General features: G+C 60.4%; 79 pseudogenes; all 79 read right to left on the minus strand.

Moving 5' to 3' along the window:
* Positions 1–65: 65 nt before the first annotated feature.
* On the minus strand, positions 66–183 carry LOC137552975 (5S ribosomal RNA; annotated as a pseudogene).
* Positions 184–267: 84 nt separating this feature from the next.
* On the minus strand, positions 268–385 carry LOC137551861 (5S ribosomal RNA; annotated as a pseudogene).
* Positions 386–469: 84 nt separating this feature from the next.
* On the minus strand, positions 470–587 carry LOC137550318 (5S ribosomal RNA; annotated as a pseudogene).
* Positions 588–671: 84 nt separating this feature from the next.
* LOC137550319 (5S ribosomal RNA) lies at positions 672–789 on the minus strand (annotated as a pseudogene).
* Positions 790–873: 84 nt separating this feature from the next.
* Positions 874–991, minus strand: LOC137552363 (5S ribosomal RNA; annotated as a pseudogene).
* Positions 992–1,076: 85 nt separating this feature from the next.
* On the minus strand, positions 1,077–1,194 carry LOC137553576 (5S ribosomal RNA; annotated as a pseudogene).
* An 85-nt stretch (positions 1,195–1,279) lies between these two features.
* LOC137552079 (5S ribosomal RNA) lies at positions 1,280–1,397 on the minus strand (annotated as a pseudogene).
* Positions 1,398–1,481: 84 nt separating this feature from the next.
* LOC137550820 (5S ribosomal RNA) lies at positions 1,482–1,599 on the minus strand (annotated as a pseudogene).
* An 84-nt stretch (positions 1,600–1,683) lies between these two features.
* LOC137550821 (5S ribosomal RNA) lies at positions 1,684–1,801 on the minus strand (annotated as a pseudogene).
* An 84-nt stretch (positions 1,802–1,885) lies between these two features.
* LOC137550320 (5S ribosomal RNA) lies at positions 1,886–2,003 on the minus strand (annotated as a pseudogene).
* An 84-nt stretch (positions 2,004–2,087) lies between these two features.
* LOC137550823 (5S ribosomal RNA) lies at positions 2,088–2,205 on the minus strand (annotated as a pseudogene).
* Positions 2,206–2,289: 84 nt separating this feature from the next.
* LOC137550322 (5S ribosomal RNA) lies at positions 2,290–2,407 on the minus strand (annotated as a pseudogene).
* An 84-nt stretch (positions 2,408–2,491) lies between these two features.
* Positions 2,492–2,609, minus strand: LOC137550323 (5S ribosomal RNA; annotated as a pseudogene).
* An 84-nt stretch (positions 2,610–2,693) lies between these two features.
* Positions 2,694–2,811, minus strand: LOC137550324 (5S ribosomal RNA; annotated as a pseudogene).
* Positions 2,812–2,895: 84 nt separating this feature from the next.
* Positions 2,896–3,013, minus strand: LOC137553869 (5S ribosomal RNA; annotated as a pseudogene).
* Positions 3,014–3,097: 84 nt separating this feature from the next.
* Positions 3,098–3,215, minus strand: LOC137552364 (5S ribosomal RNA; annotated as a pseudogene).
* An 84-nt stretch (positions 3,216–3,299) lies between these two features.
* On the minus strand, positions 3,300–3,417 carry LOC137550325 (5S ribosomal RNA; annotated as a pseudogene).
* Positions 3,418–3,501: 84 nt separating this feature from the next.
* On the minus strand, positions 3,502–3,619 carry LOC137550326 (5S ribosomal RNA; annotated as a pseudogene).
* An 84-nt stretch (positions 3,620–3,703) lies between these two features.
* On the minus strand, positions 3,704–3,821 carry LOC137553067 (5S ribosomal RNA; annotated as a pseudogene).
* An 84-nt stretch (positions 3,822–3,905) lies between these two features.
* Positions 3,906–4,023, minus strand: LOC137553466 (5S ribosomal RNA; annotated as a pseudogene).
* An 85-nt stretch (positions 4,024–4,108) lies between these two features.
* On the minus strand, positions 4,109–4,226 carry LOC137550327 (5S ribosomal RNA; annotated as a pseudogene).
* An 84-nt stretch (positions 4,227–4,310) lies between these two features.
* On the minus strand, positions 4,311–4,428 carry LOC137550328 (5S ribosomal RNA; annotated as a pseudogene).
* An 84-nt stretch (positions 4,429–4,512) lies between these two features.
* Positions 4,513–4,630, minus strand: LOC137550329 (5S ribosomal RNA; annotated as a pseudogene).
* Positions 4,631–4,714: 84 nt separating this feature from the next.
* On the minus strand, positions 4,715–4,832 carry LOC137553042 (5S ribosomal RNA; annotated as a pseudogene).
* Positions 4,833–4,916: 84 nt separating this feature from the next.
* Positions 4,917–5,034, minus strand: LOC137552647 (5S ribosomal RNA; annotated as a pseudogene).
* Positions 5,035–5,118: 84 nt separating this feature from the next.
* LOC137552605 (5S ribosomal RNA) lies at positions 5,119–5,236 on the minus strand (annotated as a pseudogene).
* Positions 5,237–5,320: 84 nt separating this feature from the next.
* Positions 5,321–5,438, minus strand: LOC137551978 (5S ribosomal RNA; annotated as a pseudogene).
* An 84-nt stretch (positions 5,439–5,522) lies between these two features.
* On the minus strand, positions 5,523–5,640 carry LOC137551408 (5S ribosomal RNA; annotated as a pseudogene).
* Positions 5,641–5,724: 84 nt separating this feature from the next.
* Positions 5,725–5,842, minus strand: LOC137550330 (5S ribosomal RNA; annotated as a pseudogene).
* An 84-nt stretch (positions 5,843–5,926) lies between these two features.
* Positions 5,927–6,044, minus strand: LOC137550331 (5S ribosomal RNA; annotated as a pseudogene).
* An 84-nt stretch (positions 6,045–6,128) lies between these two features.
* On the minus strand, positions 6,129–6,246 carry LOC137553047 (5S ribosomal RNA; annotated as a pseudogene).
* An 85-nt stretch (positions 6,247–6,331) lies between these two features.
* Positions 6,332–6,449, minus strand: LOC137550333 (5S ribosomal RNA; annotated as a pseudogene).
* An 84-nt stretch (positions 6,450–6,533) lies between these two features.
* Positions 6,534–6,651, minus strand: LOC137553068 (5S ribosomal RNA; annotated as a pseudogene).
* An 84-nt stretch (positions 6,652–6,735) lies between these two features.
* Positions 6,736–6,853, minus strand: LOC137554201 (5S ribosomal RNA; annotated as a pseudogene).
* Positions 6,854–6,937: 84 nt separating this feature from the next.
* Positions 6,938–7,055, minus strand: LOC137549519 (5S ribosomal RNA; annotated as a pseudogene).
* Positions 7,056–7,140: 85 nt separating this feature from the next.
* On the minus strand, positions 7,141–7,258 carry LOC137550334 (5S ribosomal RNA; annotated as a pseudogene).
* Positions 7,259–7,342: 84 nt separating this feature from the next.
* Positions 7,343–7,460, minus strand: LOC137550335 (5S ribosomal RNA; annotated as a pseudogene).
* An 84-nt stretch (positions 7,461–7,544) lies between these two features.
* LOC137552865 (5S ribosomal RNA) lies at positions 7,545–7,662 on the minus strand (annotated as a pseudogene).
* Positions 7,663–7,746: 84 nt separating this feature from the next.
* On the minus strand, positions 7,747–7,864 carry LOC137552277 (5S ribosomal RNA; annotated as a pseudogene).
* An 84-nt stretch (positions 7,865–7,948) lies between these two features.
* Positions 7,949–8,066, minus strand: LOC137552652 (5S ribosomal RNA; annotated as a pseudogene).
* An 84-nt stretch (positions 8,067–8,150) lies between these two features.
* LOC137552606 (5S ribosomal RNA) lies at positions 8,151–8,268 on the minus strand (annotated as a pseudogene).
* An 84-nt stretch (positions 8,269–8,352) lies between these two features.
* Positions 8,353–8,470, minus strand: LOC137550336 (5S ribosomal RNA; annotated as a pseudogene).
* An 84-nt stretch (positions 8,471–8,554) lies between these two features.
* Positions 8,555–8,672, minus strand: LOC137551409 (5S ribosomal RNA; annotated as a pseudogene).
* A 68-nt stretch (positions 8,673–8,740) lies between these two features.
* LOC137550337 (5S ribosomal RNA) lies at positions 8,741–8,858 on the minus strand (annotated as a pseudogene).
* Positions 8,859–8,943: 85 nt separating this feature from the next.
* LOC137553788 (5S ribosomal RNA) lies at positions 8,944–9,061 on the minus strand (annotated as a pseudogene).
* Positions 9,062–9,145: 84 nt separating this feature from the next.
* On the minus strand, positions 9,146–9,263 carry LOC137550338 (5S ribosomal RNA; annotated as a pseudogene).
* Positions 9,264–9,347: 84 nt separating this feature from the next.
* LOC137550339 (5S ribosomal RNA) lies at positions 9,348–9,465 on the minus strand (annotated as a pseudogene).
* Positions 9,466–9,549: 84 nt separating this feature from the next.
* On the minus strand, positions 9,550–9,667 carry LOC137550340 (5S ribosomal RNA; annotated as a pseudogene).
* Positions 9,668–9,751: 84 nt separating this feature from the next.
* Positions 9,752–9,869, minus strand: LOC137552866 (5S ribosomal RNA; annotated as a pseudogene).
* An 84-nt stretch (positions 9,870–9,953) lies between these two features.
* Positions 9,954–10,071, minus strand: LOC137553921 (5S ribosomal RNA; annotated as a pseudogene).
* Positions 10,072–10,155: 84 nt separating this feature from the next.
* LOC137550341 (5S ribosomal RNA) lies at positions 10,156–10,273 on the minus strand (annotated as a pseudogene).
* An 84-nt stretch (positions 10,274–10,357) lies between these two features.
* Positions 10,358–10,475, minus strand: LOC137552607 (5S ribosomal RNA; annotated as a pseudogene).
* Positions 10,476–10,559: 84 nt separating this feature from the next.
* On the minus strand, positions 10,560–10,677 carry LOC137550342 (5S ribosomal RNA; annotated as a pseudogene).
* Positions 10,678–10,761: 84 nt separating this feature from the next.
* LOC137551410 (5S ribosomal RNA) lies at positions 10,762–10,879 on the minus strand (annotated as a pseudogene).
* Positions 10,880–10,947: 68 nt separating this feature from the next.
* Positions 10,948–11,065, minus strand: LOC137549896 (5S ribosomal RNA; annotated as a pseudogene).
* An 85-nt stretch (positions 11,066–11,150) lies between these two features.
* On the minus strand, positions 11,151–11,268 carry LOC137550345 (5S ribosomal RNA; annotated as a pseudogene).
* An 85-nt stretch (positions 11,269–11,353) lies between these two features.
* Positions 11,354–11,471, minus strand: LOC137553789 (5S ribosomal RNA; annotated as a pseudogene).
* Positions 11,472–11,555: 84 nt separating this feature from the next.
* On the minus strand, positions 11,556–11,673 carry LOC137550346 (5S ribosomal RNA; annotated as a pseudogene).
* An 84-nt stretch (positions 11,674–11,757) lies between these two features.
* On the minus strand, positions 11,758–11,875 carry LOC137550347 (5S ribosomal RNA; annotated as a pseudogene).
* An 84-nt stretch (positions 11,876–11,959) lies between these two features.
* LOC137553069 (5S ribosomal RNA) lies at positions 11,960–12,077 on the minus strand (annotated as a pseudogene).
* An 84-nt stretch (positions 12,078–12,161) lies between these two features.
* LOC137550824 (5S ribosomal RNA) lies at positions 12,162–12,279 on the minus strand (annotated as a pseudogene).
* Positions 12,280–12,363: 84 nt separating this feature from the next.
* LOC137549520 (5S ribosomal RNA) lies at positions 12,364–12,481 on the minus strand (annotated as a pseudogene).
* An 84-nt stretch (positions 12,482–12,565) lies between these two features.
* On the minus strand, positions 12,566–12,683 carry LOC137552528 (5S ribosomal RNA; annotated as a pseudogene).
* Positions 12,684–12,768: 85 nt separating this feature from the next.
* On the minus strand, positions 12,769–12,886 carry LOC137549722 (5S ribosomal RNA; annotated as a pseudogene).
* An 84-nt stretch (positions 12,887–12,970) lies between these two features.
* Positions 12,971–13,088, minus strand: LOC137550825 (5S ribosomal RNA; annotated as a pseudogene).
* Positions 13,089–13,172: 84 nt separating this feature from the next.
* LOC137553521 (5S ribosomal RNA) lies at positions 13,173–13,290 on the minus strand (annotated as a pseudogene).
* An 84-nt stretch (positions 13,291–13,374) lies between these two features.
* On the minus strand, positions 13,375–13,492 carry LOC137554007 (5S ribosomal RNA; annotated as a pseudogene).
* An 84-nt stretch (positions 13,493–13,576) lies between these two features.
* On the minus strand, positions 13,577–13,694 carry LOC137550348 (5S ribosomal RNA; annotated as a pseudogene).
* Positions 13,695–13,778: 84 nt separating this feature from the next.
* Positions 13,779–13,896, minus strand: LOC137553442 (5S ribosomal RNA; annotated as a pseudogene).
* An 84-nt stretch (positions 13,897–13,980) lies between these two features.
* LOC137551676 (5S ribosomal RNA) lies at positions 13,981–14,098 on the minus strand (annotated as a pseudogene).
* An 84-nt stretch (positions 14,099–14,182) lies between these two features.
* On the minus strand, positions 14,183–14,300 carry LOC137552278 (5S ribosomal RNA; annotated as a pseudogene).
* Positions 14,301–14,384: 84 nt separating this feature from the next.
* On the minus strand, positions 14,385–14,502 carry LOC137552365 (5S ribosomal RNA; annotated as a pseudogene).
* An 84-nt stretch (positions 14,503–14,586) lies between these two features.
* Positions 14,587–14,704, minus strand: LOC137554075 (5S ribosomal RNA; annotated as a pseudogene).
* Positions 14,705–14,788: 84 nt separating this feature from the next.
* On the minus strand, positions 14,789–14,906 carry LOC137552280 (5S ribosomal RNA; annotated as a pseudogene).
* Positions 14,907–14,990: 84 nt separating this feature from the next.
* LOC137551363 (5S ribosomal RNA) lies at positions 14,991–15,108 on the minus strand (annotated as a pseudogene).
* An 84-nt stretch (positions 15,109–15,192) lies between these two features.
* Positions 15,193–15,310, minus strand: LOC137551364 (5S ribosomal RNA; annotated as a pseudogene).
* An 84-nt stretch (positions 15,311–15,394) lies between these two features.
* LOC137551365 (5S ribosomal RNA) lies at positions 15,395–15,512 on the minus strand (annotated as a pseudogene).
* Positions 15,513–15,596: 84 nt separating this feature from the next.
* Positions 15,597–15,714, minus strand: LOC137550349 (5S ribosomal RNA; annotated as a pseudogene).
* Positions 15,715–15,799: 85 nt separating this feature from the next.
* Positions 15,800–15,917, minus strand: LOC137552604 (5S ribosomal RNA; annotated as a pseudogene).
* Positions 15,918–15,932: the final 15 nt, after the last annotated feature.

The raw sequence follows: 15,932 nt of genomic DNA on the forward strand, positions 1-15,932 counted from the left end.
CGGCGCCTTGAAGGTGAGGCTTCCCACGCGTGCTCATAGCCATTGGGCCTCAAACCCAAAAAAACGCCTGCAGCACCTGGGGTTCACAGCCGGTATCCCATGCAGCTACTAACCAGGCCTGAAGCCGCTTAGCTTCCGCAATCTGACGAGAGCGGGCGCTTTCGGCTTAGTGTGGCCGCAGGAAAACTCCAAGGCGCCGTTTCGGGGCCTTGAAGGTGAGGCTTCCCACGCGTGCTCATAGCCATTGGGCCTCAAACCCAAAAAAACGCCTGCAGCACCTGGGGTTCACAGCCGGTCTCCCATGCAGCTACTAACCAGGCCTGAAGCCGCTTAGCTTCCGCGATCTGACGAGAGCGGGCGGTTTCGGCTTAGTGTGGCCGCAGGCAAACTCCAAGGCGCCGTTTCGGCGCCTTGAAGGTGAGGCTTCCCACGCGTGCTCATAGCCATTGGGCCTCAAACCCAAAAAAACGCCTGCAGCACCTGGGGTTCACAGCCGGTCTCCCATGCAGCTACTAACCAGGCCTGAAGCCGCTTAGCTTCCGCGATCTGACGAGAGCGGGCGCTTTCGGCTTAGTGTGGCCGCAGGCAAACTCCAAGGCGCCGTTTCGGCGCCTTGAAGGTGAGGCTTCCCACGCGTGCTCATAGCCATTGGGCCTCAAACCCAAAAAAACGCCTGCAGCACCTGGGGTTCACAGCCGGTCTCCCATGCAGCTACTAACCAGGCCTGAAGCCGCTTAGCTTCCGCGATCTGACGAGAGCGGGCGCTTTCGGCTTAGTGTGGCCGCAGGCAAACTCCAAGGCGCCGTTTCGGCGCCTTGAAGGTGAGGCTTCCCACGCGTGCTCATAGCCATTGGGCCTCAAACCCAAAAAAACGCCTGCAGCACCTGGGGTTCACAGCCGGTCTCCCATGCAGCTACTAACCAGGCCTGAAGCCGCTTAGCTTCCGCAATCTGACGAGAGCGGGCGCTTTCGGCTTAGTGTGGCCGCAGGCAAACTCCAAGGCGCCGTTTCGGCGCCTTGAAGGTGAGGCTTCCCACGTGTGCTCATAGCCATTGGGCCTCAAACCCAAAAAAAACACCTGCAGCACCTGGGGTTCACAGCCGGTCTCCGATGCAGCTACTAACCAGGCCTGAAGCCGCTTAGCTTCCGCGATCTGACGAGAGCGGGCGCTTTCGGCTTAGTGTGGCCGCAGGCAAACTCCAAAGCGCCGTTTCGGCGCCTTGAAGGTGAGGCTTCCCACGCGTGCTCATAGCCATTGGGCCTCAAACCCAAAAAAAACGCCTGCAGCACCTGGGGTTCACAGCCAGTCTCCCATGCAGCTACTAACCAGGCCTGAAGCCGCTTAGCTTCCGCGATCTGACGAGAGCGGGCGCTTTCGGCTTAGTGTGGCCGCAGGCAAACTCCAAGGCGCCGTTCCGGCGCCTTGAAGGCGAGGCTTCCCACGCGTGCTCATAGCCATTGGGCCTCAAACCCAAAAAAACACCTGCAGCACCTGGGGTTCACAGCCGGTCTCCCATGCAGCTACTAACCAGGCCTGAAGCCGCTTAGCTTCCGCGATCTGACGAGAGCGGGCGCTTTCGGCTTAGTGTGGCCGCAGGCAAACTCCAAGGCGCCGTTTCGGCGCCTTGAAGGTGAGGCTTCCCACGCGTGCTCATAGCCATTGGGCCTCAAACCCAAAAAAACACCTGCAGCACCTGGGGTTCACAGCCGGTCTCCCATGCAGCTACTAACCAGGCCTGAAGCCGCTTAGCTTCCGCGATCTGACGAGAGCGGGCGCTTTCGGCTTAGTGTGGCCGCAGGCAAACTCCAAGGCGCCGTTTCGGCGCCTTGAAGGTGAGGCTTCCCACGCGTGCTCATAGCCATTGGGCCTCAAACCCAAAAAAACGCCTGCAGCACCTGGGGTTCACAGCCGGTCTCCCATGCAGCTACTAACCAGGCCTGAAGCCGCTTAGCTTCCGCGATCTGACGAGAGCGGGCGCTTTCGGCTTAGTGTGGCCGCAGGCAAACTCCAAGGCGCCGTTTCGGCTCCTTGAAGGTGAGGCTTCCCACGCGTGCTCATAGCCATTGGGCCTCAAACCCAAAAAAACACCTGCAGCACCTGGGGTTCACAGCCGGTCTCCCATGCAGCTACTAACCAGGCCTGAAGCCGCTTAGCTTCCGCGATCTGACGAGAGCGGGCGCTTTCGGCTTAGTGTGGCCGCAGGCAAACTCCAAGGCGCCGTTTCGGCGCCTTGAAGGTGAGGCTTCCCACGCGTGCTCATAGCCATTGGGCCTCAAACCCAAAAAAACGCCTGCAGCACCTGGGGTTCACAGCCGGTCTCCCATGCAGCTACTAACCAGGCCTGAAGCCGCTTAGCTTCCGCGATCTGACGAGAGCGGGCGCTTTCGGCTTAGTGTGGCCGCAGGCAAACTCCAAGGCGCCGTTTCGGCGCCTTGAAGGTGAGGCTTCCCACGCGTGCTCATAGCCATTGGGCCTCAAACCCAAAAAAACGCCTGCAGCACCTGGGGTTCACAGCCGGTCTCCCATGCAGCTACTAACCAGGCCTGAAGCCGCTTAGCTTCCGCGATCTGACGAGAGCGGGCGCTTTCGGCTTAGTGTGGCCGCAGGCAAACTCCAAGGCGCCGTTTCGGCGCCTTGAAGGTGAGGCTTCCCACGCGTGCTCATAGCCATTGGGCCTCAAACCCAAAAAAACGCCTGCAGCACCTGGGGTTCACAGCCGGTCTCCCATGCAGCTACTAACCAGGCCTGAAGCCGCTTAGCTTCCGCGATCTGACGAGAGCGGGCGCTTTCGGCTTAGTGTGGCCGCAGGCAAACTCCAAGGCGCCGTTTCGGCGCCTTGAAGGTGAGGCTTCCCACGCGTGCTCATAGCCATTGGGCCTCAAACCCAAAAAAACGCCTGCAGCACCTGGGGTTCACAGCCGGTCTCCCATGCAGCTACTAACCAGGCCTGAATCCGCTTAGCTTCCGCGATCTGACGAGAGCCGGCGCTTTCGGCTTAGTGTGGCCGCAGGCAAACTCCAAGGCGCCGTTTCGGCGCCTTGAAGGTGAGGCTTCCCACGCGTGCTCATAGCCATTGGGCCTCAAACCCAAGAAAACGCCTGCAGCACCTGGGGTTCACAGCCGGTCTCCCATGCAGCTACTAACCAGGCCTGAAGCCGCTTAGCTTCCGCAATCTGACGAGAGCGGGCGCTTTCGGCTTAGTGTGGCCGCAGGCAAACTCCAAGGCGCCGTTACGGCGCCTTGAAGGCGAGGCTTCCCACGCGTGCTCATAGCCATTGGGCCTCAAACCCAAAAAAACGCCTGCAGCACCTGGGGTTCACAGCCGGTCTCCCATGCAGCTACTAACCAGGCCTGAAGCCGCTTAGCTTCCGCGATCTGACGAGAGCGGGCGCTTTCGGCTTAGTGTGGCCGCAGGCAAACTCCAAGGCGCCGTTTCGGCGCCTTGAAGGTGAGGCTTCCCACGCGTGCTCATAGCCATTGGGCCTCAAACCCAAAAAAACGCCTGCAGCACCTGGGGTTCACAGCCGGTCTCCCATGCAGCTACTAACCAGGCCTGAAGCCGCTTAGCTTCCGCGATCTGACGAGAGCGGGCGCTTTCGGCTTAGTGTGGCCGCAGGCAAACTCCAAGGCGCCGTTCCGGCGCCTTGAAGGTGAGGCTTCCTACGTGTGCTCATAGCCATTGGGCCTCAAACCCAAAAAAACGCCTGCAGCACCTGGGGTTCACAGCCGGTCTCCCATGCAGCTACTAACCAGGCCTGAAGCTGCTTAGCTTCCGCGATCTGACGAGAGCGGGCGCTTTCGGCTTAGTGTAGCCGCAGGCAAAATCCAAGGCGCCGTTTCGGCGCCTTGAAGGTGAGGCTTCCCACGCGTGCTCATAGCCATTGGGCCTCAAACCCAAAAAAACGCCTGCAGCACCTGGGGTTCACAGCCGGTCTCCCATGCAGCTACTAACCAGGCCTGAAGCCGCTTAGCTTCCACAATCTGACGAGAGCGGGCGCTTTCGGCTTAGTGTGGCCGCAGGCAAACTCCAAGGCGCCGTTTCGGCGCCTTGAAGGTGAGGCTTCCCACGCGTGCTCATAGCCATTGGGCCTTAAACCCAAAAAAAACGCCTGCAGCACCTGGGGTTCACAGCCGGTCTCCCATGCAGCTACTAACCAGGCCTGAAGCCGCTTAGCTTCCGCGATCTGACGAGAGCGGGCGCTTTCGGCTTAGTGTGGCCGCAGGCAAACTCCAAGCTGCCGTTCCGGCGCCTTGAAGGTGAGGCTTCCCACGCGTGCTCATAGCCATTGGGCCTCAAACCCAAAAAAACGCCTGCAGCACCTGGGGTTCACAGCCGGTCTCCCATGCAGCTACTAACCAGGCCTGAAGCCGCTTAGCTTCCGCGATCTGACGAGAGCGGGCGCTTTCGGCTTAGTGTGGCCGCAGGCAAACTCCAAGGCGCCGTTCCGGCGCCTTGAAGGTGAGGCTTCCCACGCGTGCTCATAGCCATTGGGCCTCAAACCCCAAAAAACGCCTGCAGCACCTGGGGTTCACAGCCGGTCTCCCATGCAGCTACTAACCAGGCCTGAAGCCGCTTAGCTTCCGCGATCTGACGAGAGCGGGCGCTTTCGGCTTAGTGTGGCCGCAGGCAAACTCCAAGGCGCCGTTCCGGCGCCTTGAAGGTGAGGCTTCCCACGCGTGCTCATAGCCATTGGGCCTCAAACCCAAAAAAACACCTGCAGCACCTGGGGTTCACAGTCGGTCTCCCATGCAGCTACTAACCAGGCCTGAAGCCGCTTAGCTTCCACGATCTGACGAGAGCGGGCGCTTTCGGCTTAGTGTAGCCGCAGGCAAACTCCATGGCGCCGTTTCGGCGCCTTGAAGGTGAGGCTTCCCACGCGTGCTCATAGCCATTGGGCCTCAAACCCAAAAAAACGCCTGCAGCACCTGGGGTTCACAGCCGGTCTCCCATGCAGCTACTAACCAGGCCTGAAGCCGCTTAGCTTCCACGATCTGACGAGAGCGGGCGTTTTCGGCTTAGTGTGGCCGCAGGCAAACTCCAAGGCGCCGTTTCGGCGCCTTGAAGGTGAGGCTTCCCACGCGTGCTCATAGCCATTGGGCCTCAAACCCAAAAAAACACCTGCAGCACCTGGGGTTCACAGCCGGTCTCCCATGCAGCTACTAACCAGGCCTGAAGCCGCTTAGCTTCCGCAATCTGACGAGAGCGGGCGCTTTCGGCTTAGTGTGGCCGCAGGCAAACTCCAAGGCGCCGTTTCGGCGCCTTGAAGGTGAGGCTTCCCACGCGTGCTCATAGCCATTGGGCCTCAAACCCAAAAAAACGCCTGCAGCACCTGGGGTTCACAGCCGGTCTCCCATGCAGCTACTAACCAGGCCTGAAGCCGCTTAGCTTCCGCGATCTGACGAGAGCGGGCGCTTTCGGCTTAATGTGGCCGCAGGCAAACTCCAAGGCGCCGTTTCGGCGCCTTGAAGGTGAGGCTTCCCACGCGTGCTCATAGCCATTGGGCCTCAAACCCAAAAAAACACCTGCAGCACCTGGGGTTCACAGCCGGTCTCCCATGCAGCTACTAACCAGGCCCGAAGCCGCTTAGCTTCCGCGATCTGACGAGAGCGGGCGCTTTCGGCTTAGTGTGGCCGCAGGCAAACTCCAAGGCGCCGTTTCGGCGCCTTGAAGGTGAGGCTTCTCACGCGTGCTCATAGCCATTGGGCCTCAAACCCAAAAAAACGCCTGCAGCACCTGGGGTTCACAGCCGGTCTCCCATGCAGCTACTAACCAGGCCTGAAGCCGCTTAGCTTCCGCGATCTGACGAGAGCGGGCGCTTTCGGCTTAGTGTGGCCGCAGGCAAACTCCAAGGCGCCGTTCCGGCGCCTTGAAGGTGAGGCTTCCCACGCGTGCTCATAGCCATTGGGCCTCAAACCCAAAAAAACGCCTGCAGCACCTGGGGTTCACAGCCGGTCTCCCATGCAGCTACTAACCAGGCCTGAAGCCGCTTAGCTTCCGCGATCTGACGAGAGCGGGCGCTTTCGGCTTAGTGTGGCCGCAGGCAAACTCCAAGGCGCCGTTTCGGCGCCTTGAAGGTGAGGCTTCCCACGCGTGCTCATAGCCATTGGGCCTCAAACCCAAAAAAACGCCTGCAGCACCTGGGGTTCACAGCCGGTCTCCCATGCAGCTACTAACCAGGCCTGAAGCCGCTTAGCTTCCGCCATCTGACGAGAGCGGGCGCTTTCGGCTTAGTGTGGCCGCAGGCAAACTCCAAGGCGCCGTTTCGGCGCCTTGAAGGTGAGGCTTCCCACGCGTGCTCATAGCCATTGGGCCTCAAACCCAAAAAAAACGCCTGCAGCACCTGGGGTTCACAGCCGGTCTCCCATGCAGCTACTAACCAGGCCTGAAGCCGCTTAGCTTCCGCGATCTGACGAGAGCGGGCGCTTTCGGCTTAGTGTGGCCGCAGGCAAACTCCAAGGCGCCGTTCCGGCGCCTTGAAGGTGAGGCTTCCCACGTGTGCTCATAGCCATTGGGCCTCAAACCCAAAAAAACGCCTGCAGCACCTGGGGTTCACAGCCGGTCTCCCATGCAGCTACTAACCAGGCCTGAAGCTGCTTAGCTTCCGCGATCTGACGAGAGCGGGCGCTTTCGGCTTAGTGTAGCCGCAGGCAAAATCCAAGGCGCCGTTTCGGCGCCTTGAAGGTGAGGCTTCCCACGCGTGCTCATAGCCATTGGGCCTCAAACCCAAAAAAACACCTGCAGCACCTGGGGTTCACAGCCAGTCTCCCATGCAGCTACTAACCAGGCCTGAAGCCGCTTAGCTTCCACAATCTGACGAGAGCGGGCGCTTTCGGCTTAGTGTGGCCGCAGGCAAACTCCAAGGCGCCGTTTCGGCGCCTTGAAGGTGAGGCTTCCCACGCGTGCTCATAGCCATTGGGCCTTAAACCCAAAAAAACGCCTGCAGCACCTGGGGTTCACAGCCGGTCTCCCATGCAGCTACTAACCAGGCCTGAAGCCGCTTAGCTTCCGCGATCTGACGAGAGCGGGCGCTTTCGGCTTAGTGTGGCCGCAGGTAAACTCCAATCCGCCGTTCCGGCGCCTTGAAGGTGAGGCTTCCCACGCGTGCTCATAGCCATTGGGCCTCAAACCCAAAAAAAACGCCTGCAGCACCTGGGGTTCACAGCCGGTCTCCCATGCAGCTACTAACCAGGCCTGAAGCCGCTTAGCTTCCGCGATCTGACGAGAGCGGGCGCTTTCGGCTTAGTGTGGCCGCAGGCAAACTCCAAGGCGCCGTTCCGGCGCCTTGAAGGTGAGGCTTCCCACGCGTGCTCATAGCCATTGGGCCTCAAACCCCAAAAAACGCCTGCAGCACCTGGGGTTCACAGCCGGTCTCCCATGCAGCTACTAACCAGGCCTGAAGCCGCTTAGCTTCCGCGATCTGACGAGAGCGGGCGCTTTCGGCTTAGTGTGGCCGCAGGCAAACTCCAAGGCGCCGTTCCGGCGCCTTGAAGGTGAGGCTTCCCACGCGTGCTCATAGCCATTGGGCCTCAAACCCAAAAAAACGCCTGCAGCACCTGGGGTTCACAGTCGGTCTCCCATGCAGCTACTAACCAGGCCTGAAGCCGCTTAGCTTCCACGATCTGACGAGAGCGGGCGCTTTCGGCTTAGTGTAGCCGCAGGCAAACTCCAAGGCGCCGTTTCGGCGCCTTGAAGGTGAGGCTTCCCACGCGTGCTCATAGCCATTGGGCCTCAAACCCAAAAAAACGCCTGCAGCACCTGGGGTTCACAGCCGGTCTCCCATGCAGCTACTAACCAGGCCTGAAGCCGCTTAGCTTCCACGATCTGACGAGAGCGGGCGCTTTCGGCTTAGTGTGGCCGCAGGCAAACTCCAAGGCGCCGTTTCGGCGCCTTGAAGGTGAGGCTTCCCACGCGTGCTCATAGCCATTGGGCCTCAAACCCAAAAAAACGCCTGCTGCACCTGGGGTTCACAGCCGGTCTCCCATGCAGCTACTAACCAGGCCTGAAGCCGCTTAGCTTCCGCGATCTGACGAGAGCGGGCGCTTTCGGCTTAGTGTGGCCGCAGGCAAACTCCAAGGCGCCGTTTCGGCGCCTTGAAGGTGAGGCTTCCCACGCGTGCTCATAGCCATTGGGCCTCAAACCCAAAAAAACACCTGCAGCACCTGGGGTTCACAGCCGGTCTCCCATGCAGCTACTAACCAGGCCTGAAGCCGCTTAGCTTCCGCAATCTGACGAGAGCGGGCGCTTTCGGCTTAGTGTGGCCGCAGGCAAACTCCAAGGCGCCGTTTCGGCGCCTTGAAGGTGAGGCTTCCCACGCGTGCTCATAGCCATTGGGCCTCAAACCCAAAAAAATGCCTGCAGCACCTGGGGTTCACAGCCGGTCTCCCATGCAGCTACTAACCAGGCCTGAAGCCGCTTAGCTTCCGCGATCTGACGAGAGCGGGCGCTTTCGGCTTAGTGTGGCCGCAGGCAAACTCCAAGGCGCCGTTTCGGCGCCTTGAAGGTGAGGCTTCCCACGCGTGCTCATAGCCATTGGGCCTCAAACCCAAAAAAACACCTGCAGCACCTGGGGTTCACAGCCGGTCTCCCATGCAGCTACTAACCAGGCCCGAAGCCGCTTAGCTTCCGCGATCTGACGAGAGCGGGCGCTTTCGGCTTAGTGTGGCCGCAGGCAAACTCCAACTTGAAGGTGAGGCTTCTCACGCGTGCTCATAGCCATTGGGCCTCAAACCCAAAAAAACGCCTGCAGCACCTGGGGTTCACAGCCGGTCTCCCATGCAGCTACTAACCAGGCCTGAAGCCGCTTAGCTTCCGCGATCTGACGAGAGCGGGCGCTTTCGGCTTAGTGTGGCCGCAGGCAAACTCCAAGGCGCCGTTTCGGCGCCTTGAAGGTGAGGCTTCCCACGCGTGCTCATAGCCATTGGGCCTCAAACCCAAAAAAAACGCCTGCAGCACCTGGGGTTCACAGCCGGTCTCCCATGCAGCTACTAACCAGGCCTGAAGCCACTTAGCTTCCGCCATCTGACGAGAGCGGGCGCTTTCGGCTTAGTGTGGCCGCAGGCAAACTCCAAGGCGCCGTTACGGCGCCTTGAAGGCGAGGCTTCCCACGCGTGCTCATAGCCATTGGGCCTCAAACCCAAAAAAACGCCTGCAGCACCTGGGGTTCACAGCCGGTCTCCCATGCAGCTACTAACCAGGCCTGAAGCCGCTTAGCTTCCGCGATCTGACGAGAGCGGGCGCTTTCGGCTTAGTGTGGCCGCAGGCAAACTCCAAGGCGCCGTTTCGGCGCCTTGAAGGTGAGGCTTCCCACGCGTGCTCATAGCCATTGGGCCTCAAACCCAAAAAAACGCCTGCAGCACCTGGGGTTCACAGCCGGTCTCCCATGCAGCTACTAACCAGGCCTGAAGCCGCTTAGCTTCCGCGATCTGACGAGAGCGGGCGCTTTCGGCTTAGTGTGGCCGCAGGCAAACTCCAAGGCGCCGTTCCGGCGCCTTGAAGGTGAGGCTTCCCACGTGTGCTCATAGCCATTGGGCCTCAAACCCAAAAAAACGCCTGCAGCACCTGGGGTTCACAGCCGGTCTCCCATGCAGCTACTAACCAGGCCTGAAGCCGCTTAGCTTCCGCGATCTGACGAGAGCGGGCGCTTTCGGCTTAGTGTGGCCGCAGGCAAACTCCAAGGCGCCGTTCCGGCGCCTTGAAGGTGAGGCTTCCCACGCGTGCTCATAGCCATTGGGCCTCAAACCCAAAAAAACGCCTGCAGCACCTGGGGTTCACAGTCGGTCTCCCATGCAGCTACTAACCAGGCCTGAAGCCGCTTAGCTTCCACGATCTGACGAGAGCGGGCGCTTTCGGCTTAGTGTAGCCGCAGGCAAACTCCAAGGCGCCGTTTCGGCGCCTTGAAGGTGAGGCTTCCCACGCGTGCTCATAGCCATTGGGCCTCAAACCCAAAAAAACGCCTGCAGCACCTGGGGTTCACAGCCGGTCTCCCATGCAGCTACTAACCAGGCCTGAAGCCGCTTAGCTTCCACGATCTGACAAGAGCGGGCGCTTTCGGCTTAGTGTGGCCGCAGACAAACTCCAAGGCGCCGTTTCGGCGCCTTGAAGGTGAGGCTTCCCACGCGTGCTCATAGCCATTGGGCCTCAAACCCAAAAAAACGCCTGCAGCACCTGGGGTTCACAGCCGGTCTCCCATGCAGCTACTAACCAGGCCTGAAGCCGCTTAGCTTCCGCGATCTGACGAGAGCGGGCGCTTTCGGCTTAGTGTGGCCGCAGGCAAACTCCAAGGCGCCGTTTCGGCGCCTTGAAGGTGAGGCTTCCCACGCGTGCTCATAGCCATTGGGCCTCAAACCCAAAAAAACACCTGCAGCACCTGGGGTTCACAGCCGGTCTCCCATGCAGCTACTAACCAGGCCTGAAGCCGCTTAGCTTCCGCAATCTGACGAGAGCGGGCGCTTTCGGCTTAGTGTGGCCGCAGGCAAACTCCAAGGCGCCGTTTCGGCACCTTGAAGGTGAGGCTTCCCACGCGTGCTCATAGCCATTGGGCCTCAAACCCAAAAAAACGCCTGCAGCACCTGGGGTTCACAGCCGGTCTCCCATGCAGCTACTAACCAGGCCTGAAGCCGCTTAGCTTCCGCGATCTGACGAGAGCGGGCGCTTTCGGCTTAGTGTGGCCGCAGGCAAACTCCAAGGCGCCGTTTCGGCGCCTTGAAGGTGAGGCTTCCCACGCGTGCTCATAGCCATTGGGCCTCAAACCCAAAAAAACACCTGCAGCACCTGGGGTTCACAGCCGGTCTCCCATGCAGCTACTAACCAGGCCCGAAGCCGCTTAGCTTCCGCGATCTGACGAGAGCGGGCGCTTTCGGCTTAGTGTGGCCGCAGGCAAACTCCAACTTGAAGGTGAGGCTTCTCACGCGTGCTCATAGCCATTGGGCCTCAAACCCAAAAAAACACCTGCAGCACCTGGAGTTCACAGCTGGTCTCCCATGCAGCTACTAACCAGGCCTGAAGCCGCTTAGCTTCCGCGATCTGACGAGAGCGGGCGCTTTCGGCTTAGTGTGGCCGCAGGCAAACTCCAAGGCGCCGTTCCGGCGCCTTGAAGGTGAGGCTTCCCACGCGTGCTCATAGCCATTGGGCCTCAAACCCAAAAAAAACGCCTGCAGCACCTGGGGTTCACAGCCGGTCTCCCATGCAGCTACTAACCAGGCCTGAAGCCGCTTAGCTTCCGCGATCTGACGAGAGCGGGCGCTTTCGGCTTAGTGTGGCCGCAGGCAAACTCCAAGGCGCCGTTTCGGCGCCTTGAAGGTGAGGCTTCCCACGCGTGCTCATAGCCATTGGGCCTCAAACCCAAAAAAAACGCCTGCAGCACCTGGGGTTCACAGCCGGTCTCCCATGCAGCTACTAACCAGGCCTGAAGCCACTTAGCTTCCGCCATCTGACGAGAGCGGGCGCTTTCGGCTTAGTGTGGCCGCAGGCAAACTCCAAGGCGCCGTTACGGCGCCTTGAAGGCGAGGCTTCCCACGCGTGCTCATAGCCATTGGGCCTCAAACCCAAAAAAACGCCTGCAGCACCTGGGGTTCACAGCCGGTCTCCCATGCAGCTACTAACCAGGCCTGAAGCCGCTTAGCTTCCGCGATCTGACGAGAGCGGGCGCTTTCGGCTTAGTGTGGCCGCAGGCAAACTCCAAGGCGCCGTTTCGGCGCCTTGAAGGTGAGGCTTCCCACGCGTGCTCATAGCCATTGGGCCTCAAACCCAAAAAAACGCCTGCAGCACCTGGGGTTCACAGCCGGTCTCCCATGCAGCTACTAACCAGGCCTGAAGCCGCTTAGCTTCCGCGATCTGACGAGAGCGGGCGCTTTCGGCTTAGTGTGGCCGCAGGCAAACTCCAAGGCGCCGTTCCGGCGCCTTGAAGGTGAGGCTTCCCACGTGTGCTCATAGCCATTGGGCCTCAAACCCAAAAAAACGCCTGCAGCACCTGGGGTTCACAGCCGGTCTCCCATGCAGCTACTAACCAGGCCTGAAGCTGCTTAGCTTCCGCGATCTGACGAGAGCGGGCGCTTTCGGCTTAGTGTAGCCGCAGGCAAAATCCAAGGCGCCGTTTCGGCGCCTTGAAGGTGAGGCTTCCCACGCGTGCTCATAGCCATTGGGCCTCAAACCCAAAAAAACACCTGCAGCACCTGGGGTTCACAGCCGGTCTCCCATGCAGCTACTAACCAGGCCTGAAGCCGCTTAGCTTCCGCGATCTGACGAGAGCGGGCGCTTTCGGCTTAGTGTGGCCGCAGGCAAACTCCAAGGCGCCGTTTCGGCGCCTTGAAGGTGAGGCTTCCCACGCGTGCTCATAGCCATTGGGCCTCAAACCCAAAAAAACGCCTGCAGCACCTGGGGTTCACAGCCGGTCTCCCATGCAGCTACTAACCAGGCCTGAAGCCGCTTAGCTTCCGCGATCTGACGAGAGCGGGCGCTTTCGGCTTAGTGTGGCCGCAGGTAAACTCCAAGGCGCCGTTTCGGCGCCTTGAAGGTGAGGCTTCCCACGCGTGCTCATAGCCATTGGGCCTCAAACCCAAAAAAACGCCTGCAGCACCTGGGGTTCACAGCCGGTCTCCCATGCAGCTACTAACCAGGCCTGAAGCCGCTTAGCTTCCGCAATCTGACGAGAGCGGGCGCTTTCGGCTTAGTGTGGCTGCAGGCAAACTCCAAGGCGCCGTTTCGGCGCCTTGAAGGTGAGGCTTCCCACGCGTGCTCATAGCCATTGGGCCTCAAACCCAAAAAAAACGCCTGCAGCACCTGGGATTCACAGCCGGTCTCCCATGCAGCTACTAACCAGGCCTGAAGCCGCTTAGCTTCCGCGATCTGACGAGAGCGGGCGCTTTCGGCTTAGTGTGGCCGCAGGCATACTCCAAGGCGCCGTTTCGGCGCCTTGAAGGTGAGGCTTCCCACGCGTGCTCATAGCCATTGGGCCTCAAACCCAAAAAAACACCTGCAGCACCTGGGGTTCACAGCCGGTCTCCCATGCAGCTACTAACCAGGCCTGAAGCCGCTTAGCTTCCGCGATCTGACGAGAGCGGGCGCTTTCGGCTTAGTGTGGCCGCAGGCAAACTCTAAGGCGCCGTTCCGGCGCCTTGAAGGTGAGGCTTCCCACGCGTGCTCATAGCCATTGGGCCTCAAACCCAAAAAAACACCTGCAGCACCTGGGGTTCACAGCCAGTCTCCCATGCAGCTACTAACCAGGCCTGAAGCCGCTTAGCTTCCGCAATCTGACGAGAGCGGGCGCTTTCGGCTTAGTGTGGCCGCAGGCAAACTCCAAGGCGCCGTTTCGGCGCCTTGAAGGTGAGGCTTCCCACGCGTGCTCATAGCCATTGGGCCTCAAACCCAAAAAAACGCCTGCAGCCCCTGGGGTTCACAGCCGGTCTCCCATGCAGCTACTAACCAGGCCTGAAGCCGCTTAGCTTCCGCAACCTGACGAGAGCGGGCGCTTTCGGCTTAGTGTGGCCGCAGGCAAACTCCAAGGCGCCGTTTCGGCGCCTTGAAGGTGAGGCTTCCCACGCGTGCTCATAGCCATTGGGCCTCAAACCCAAAAAAACGCCTGCAGCACCTGGGGTTCACAGCCGGTCTCCCATGCAGCTACTAACCAGGCCTGAAGCCGCTTAGCTTCCGCGATCTGACGAGAGCGGGCGCTTTCGGCTTAGTGTGGCCGCAGGCAAACTCCAAGGCGCCGTTTCGGCGCCTTGAAGGTGAGGCTTCCCACGCGTGCTCATAGCCATTGGGCCTCAAACCCAAAAAAACGCCTGCAGCACCTGGGGTTCACAGCCGGTCTCCCATGCAGCTACTAACCAGACCTGAAGCCGCTTAGCTTCCGCAATCTGACGAGAGCGGGCGCTTTCGGCTTAGTGTGGCCGCAGGCAAACTCCAAGGCGCCGTTCCGGCGCCTTGAAGGTGAGGCTTCCCACGCGTGCTCATAGCCATTGGGCCTCAAACCCAAAAAAACACCTGCAGCACCTGGGGTTCACAGCCGGTCTCCCATGCAGCTACTAACCAGGCCTGAAGCCGCTTAGCTTCCGCGATCTGACGAGAGCGGGCGCTTTCAGCTTAGTGTGGCCGCAGGCAAACTCCAAGGCGCCGTTCCGGCGCCTTGAAGGTGAGGCTTCCCACGCGTGCTCATAGCCATTGGGCCTCAAACCCAAAAAAGCGCCTGCAGCACCTGGGGTTCACAGCCGGTCTCCCATGCAGCTACTAACCAGGCCTGAAGCCGCTTAGCTTCCACGATCTGACGAGAGCGGGCGCTTTCGGCTTAGTGTGGCCGCAGGCAAACTCCAAGGCGCCGTTTCGGCGCCTTGAAGGTGAGGCTTCCCACGCGTGCTCATAGCCATTGGGCCTCAAACCCAAAAAAACGCCTGCAGCACCTGGGGTTCACAGCCGGTCTCCCATGCAGCTACTAACCAGGCCTGAAGCCGCTTAGCTTCCGCAATCTGACGAGAGCGGGCGCTTTCGGCTTAGTGTGGCCGCAGGCAAACTCCAAGGCGCCGTTTCGGGGCCTTGAAGGTGAGGCTTCCCACGCGTGCTCATAGCCATTGGGCCTCAAACCCAAAAAAACGCCTGCAGCACCTGGGGTTCACAGCCGGTCTCCCATGCAGCTACTAACCAGGCCTGACGCTGCTTAGCTTCCGCGATCTGACGAGAGCGGGCGCTTTCGGCTTAGTGTAGCCGCAGGCAAAATCCAAGGCGCCGTTTCGGCGCCTTGAAGGTGAGGCTTCCCACGCGTGCTCATAGCCATTGGGCCTCAAACCCAAAAAAACGCCTGCAGCACCTGGGGTTCACAGCCGGTCTCCCATGCAGCTACTAACCAGGCCTGAAGCCGCTTAGCTTCCACGATCTGACGAGAGCGGGCGCTTTCGGCTTAGTGTGGCCGCAGGCAAACTCCAAGGCGCCGTTTCGGCGCCTTGAAGGTGAGGCTTCCCACGCGTGCTCATAGCCATTGGGCCTTAAACCCAAAAAAACGCCTGCAGCACCTGGGGTTCACAGCCGGTCTCCCATGCAGCTACTAACCAGGCCTGAAGCCGCTTAGCTTCCGCGATCTGACGAGAGCGGGCGCTTTCGGCTTAGTGTGGCCACAGGCAAACTCCAAGCCGCCGTTCCGGCGCCTTGAAGGTGAGGCTTCCCACGCGTGCTCATAGCCATTGGGCCTCAAACCCAAAAAAACGCCTGCAGCACCTGGGGTTCACAGCCGGTCTCCCATGCAGCTACTAACCAGGCCTGAAGCCGCTTAGCTTCCGCGATCTGACGAGAGCGGGCGCTTTCGGCTTAGTGTGGCCACAGGCAAACTCCAAGCCGCCGTTCCGGCGCCTTGAAGGTGAGGCTTCCCACGCGTGCTCATAGCCATTGGGCCTCAAACCCAAAAAAACGCCTGCAGCACCTGGGGTTCACAGCCGGTCTCCCATGCAGCTACTAACCAGGCCTGAAGCCGCTTAGCTTCCGCGATCTGACGAGAGCGGGCGCTTTCGGCTTAGTGTGGCCACAGGCAAACTCCAAGGCGCCGTTTCGGCGCCTTGAAGGTGAGACTTCCCACGCGTGCTCATAGCCATTGGGCCTCAAACCCAAAAAAACGCCTGCAGCACCTGGGGTTCACAGCCGGTCTCCCATGCAGCTACTAACCAGGCCTGAAGCCGCTTAGCTTCCGCGATCTGACGAGAGCGGGCGCTTTCGGCTTAGTGTGGCCGCAGGCAAACTCCAAGGCGCCGTTCCGGCGCCTTGAAGGTGAGGCTTCCCACGCGTGCTCATAGCCATTGGGCCTCAAACCCAAAAAAAACGCCTGCAGCACCTGGGGTTCACAGTCGGCCTCCCATGCAGCTACTAACCAGGCCTGAAGCCGCTTAGCTTCCGCGATCTGACGAGAGCGGGCGCTTTCGGCTTAGTGTAGCCGCAGGCAAACTCCAAGGCGCC

Source organism: Hyperolius riggenbachi, chromosome 2 (assembly GCF_040937935.1).
Source record: "Hyperolius riggenbachi isolate aHypRig1 chromosome 2, aHypRig1.pri, whole genome shotgun sequence".
NCBI classification, from domain to species: Eukaryota; Metazoa; Chordata; class Amphibia; order Anura; family Hyperoliidae; genus Hyperolius; species Hyperolius riggenbachi.